Source organism: Arachis ipaensis, chromosome B05 (genome assembly GCF_000816755.2).
Source record: "Arachis ipaensis cultivar K30076 chromosome B05, Araip1.1, whole genome shotgun sequence".
Lineage (NCBI taxonomy): Eukaryota > Viridiplantae > Streptophyta > Magnoliopsida > Fabales > Fabaceae > Arachis > Arachis ipaensis.
This window is the reverse complement of record NC_029789.2, coordinates 111444414-111448127: the sequence shown is the minus strand read 5'-3', so window position 1 is coordinate 111448127 and position 3714 is coordinate 111444414.

Genomic DNA, 3714 nt, shown 5'->3' with positions numbered 1-3714 from the left:
TGACTGTGGGGGCTTTGTTTGACTCTGCTTTGAGAGAAGCTTTTTATGCTTCCTCTCCATGGATGCAGAGAGGGATCCTTGGGTTGTAAACACAAGGTTGTCCTTATTTAATTGAAGGACTAATTCTCCTCTGTCCACATCAATCACAGCTTTTGCTGTGGCTAGGAAAGGTCTTCCTAGGATGATGGATTCATCCTCTTCCTTTCCAGTATCCAGGACTATAAAATTAGCAGGGATGTAAAGGCCTTCAACCTTTACTAACACANNNCAGGCGTTTTCTTTAGGTGAATGGATCCACCTGCAGAGGTATCCAATGACATTTTAGCTAATTCAGATAAACCATCATAGAATATATCCAGGATGGTCCATTCTGAAAGCATGTCAGAAGGACACTTTTTGGTCAACTATTTGTATTTTTTCCAAGCTTCATAGAGGGATTCACCTTCTTTCTGTTTGAAAGTTTGAACATCCACTCTAAGCTTGCTCAGCTTTTGAGGAGGAAAGAACTTGGCTAAGAAAGCCGTGACCATCTTATTCCAAGAGTTCAGGCTATCTTTAGGTTGAGAGTCCAACCATATTCTAGCTCTATCTCTTATAGCAAAAGGGAAAAGCATGAGTCTGTAGACTTCAGGATCTACTCCATTAGTCTTAACAGTATCACATATCTGCAAGAATTCAGTTAAGAACTGAAAAGGATCTTCAGATGGAAGTCCATGAAACTTGCAGTTCTGCTGCATCAGAGAAACTAATTGAGGTTTCAGCTCAAAGTTGTTTGCTCCAATGGCAGGAATGGAGATGCTTCTTCCATGTAAATTGGAATTAGGTGCAGTAAAGTCACCAAGCATCCTCCTTGCATTATTATTATTTTCGGCTGCCATCTCCTCTTCCTGTTCGAAAATTTCTGAAAGGTTATCTCTGGATTGTTGTAATTTAGCTTCTCTTAGTTTTCTCTTCAGAGTCCTTTCAGGTTCTGGATCTGCTTCAACAAGAATATTCTTGTCCTTGCTCCTGCTCATATGACAAAGAAGAGGGCACAGAAAAAAAATAATAATAATAATATGGATCCTTTATACCACAGTATAGGGATCCCTTTGTGAGTGGAAGAAAAGAGGGAGACAAAGAATGGGATGTAAAGAAAGAAACACAACTGTGAGGAGGGCAGAGATGTGAGATGAGATGTTAGTAAATGAATAAATAAATAGAATAAGATGGGAGAGGGAGAATTTTCGAAAATAATTTTTGAAAAAGAGGGAAGATATTTTCGAAAATTAGAGAGAGAGAGAGTTAGTTAGATAGTTTTGAAAAAGTTAAGAAACAAACAAAAAGTTAGTTAGTTAGTTGAAACAAATTTTGAAAAGATAAGAAATTAGGGAGTTAGAAAAGATATTTTGAAAAAATTTTTTTGAAAAAAGGTATGATGAGAAGATATTTTTGAAAAGATATGATAGGAATTAGTTTTAAAAAAGATTTGATTTTTAAAATCACAATTAATGACTTGATTCACAAGAAATCACAAGATATGAGTATAGAACTTAAAGTTTGAATCTTTCTTAACAAGCAAGTAACAAACTTGAAATTTTTGAATCAAAACATTAATTGTTATTGTTATTTTCGAAAATTTGATATAAAAATAAGAAAAATGTTTTTGAAAAATATTGTTGGAATTTTCGAAAATAACTAAGAAATTTGAAAAAAAGATTTGATTTTTTGAAAAAGATTTGATTTTTGAAAAAGATTTTGAAAAAGATAAGATTTTCAAATTGAAAATTTGATTTGACTCATAAGAAACAACTTGATTTTAAAATTTTTTGAAAAAGTCAATCCAAATTTTCGAATTTGATGAGAGAAAAAGGAAAAGATATTTTTTTTATTTTTGAATTTTTTTTATGAGAGAGAAAAACAAGAAAAATGATGCAATGCATGAGAATTTTAGATCAAAACATGTGATGCATGCAAGAATGCTATGAATGTCAAGATGAACACCAAGAACACTATGAAGATCATGATGAACATCAAGAACACATTTTTGAAAAATTTTTAATGCAAGGAAAACATGCAAGACACCAAACTTAGAATTCTTTAATGCTTAGACACTAAGAATTCAAGAATGCATATGAAAAACAAGAAAAGACACAAAACATGCAAATGCAAAGATCAAACAAGAAGACTTACCAAGAACAACTTGAAGATCATGAAGAACACTATGAATGCATGATTTTTTCGAAAAATGCAAGATGCACATGCAAATGACACCAAACTTATAACATGACTCATGACTCAAACAAGAAACACAAAAAATATTTTTTATTTTTATGATTTTCTAATTTTTTTGGATTTTTTCGAAAATTATACAAAAAAGAAAAAATAAGGATTCCAAAATTTTTAACATGAATTCCAGGAATCTTGCATTCTTAGTCTAAAGCTTCAGTCCAGGAATTAGACATGGCTCACTAGCCAGCCAAGCTTTCAATGAAAGCTCCGGTCCAAAATACTAGACATGGCCAATGGCCAGCCAAGCTTCAGCATGTAAATCAGGAACAGCAGCAGGTGGATTAGCAACAACTAGCTTGCTCTTGATAACAAATTGCAAGCCTCAGTCCAAATGAATTTAGACATGGCTTTACAGCCAGCCAGGCTTCACATGCTTCATGAGACACTAGAATTCATTCTTTAAAAATTTTGAATAAAATTTTTTTTTTGAAAAGAAAACAAAAAGAAAATTACCTAATCTGAGCAACAAGATGAACCGTCAGTTGTCCAAACTCGAACAATCCCCGGCAATGGCGCCAAAAACTTGGTATGCGAAATTGCTACTCAGGTTGTGAATTGTTGTTCGAAATTGATTCCCTGGAAATGGCACCAAAAACGGATGTACAGGACCATGGTCTAAACATATCTTCACAACTTCGCATAACTAACCAGCAAGTGCACTGGGTCGTCCAAGTAATACCTTACGTGAGTAAGGGTCGAATCCCACGGAGATTGTCGGTATGAAGCAAGCTATGGTCACCTTGTAAATCTCAGTCAGGTGGATATCAAATGGTTATGGAGTTTTCGAAAATAATATAATAAAATAGGGATAGAAATACTTATGTAATTCATTGGTGAGAATTTCAGATAAGCGAATGGAGATGCTTTCGTTCCTCTGAACCTCTGCTTTCCTGCTATCTTCATCCAGTCAGTCTTACTCCTTTCCATGGCTGGCTTTATGTGATACATCACCATTGTCAATGGCTACTTTCGGTCTTCTCTCGGGAAAATGATCCAAATACCCTGTCACGGCACGGCTAATCGTCTAGAGGCATCACCCTTGTCAATGGCTTCATCTTATCCTCTCAGTGAAAATGGTCAACGCACCCTGTCACGGCACGGCTATTCATCTGTCGGTTCTAGATCATGCTGGAATAGGATTTACTATCCTTTTGCGTCTGTCACTAACGCCCCGCAATCGCGAGTTTGGAGCTCGTCACAGTCATCCAATCATTGAATCCTACTCAGAATACCACAGACAAGGTTTAGACCTTCCGGATTCTCTTGAATGCCTCCATCATTCTAGCTTACACCACGAAGATTCTGGTTAGGAGATCTAAGAGATACTCATTCAGTCTAAGGTAGAACGGAAGTGGTTGTCAGGCACGCGTTCATAGGGAATGATGATGATTGTCACGTTCATCACATTCAGATTGAAGTACGAATGAATATCGTAGAAGCGAA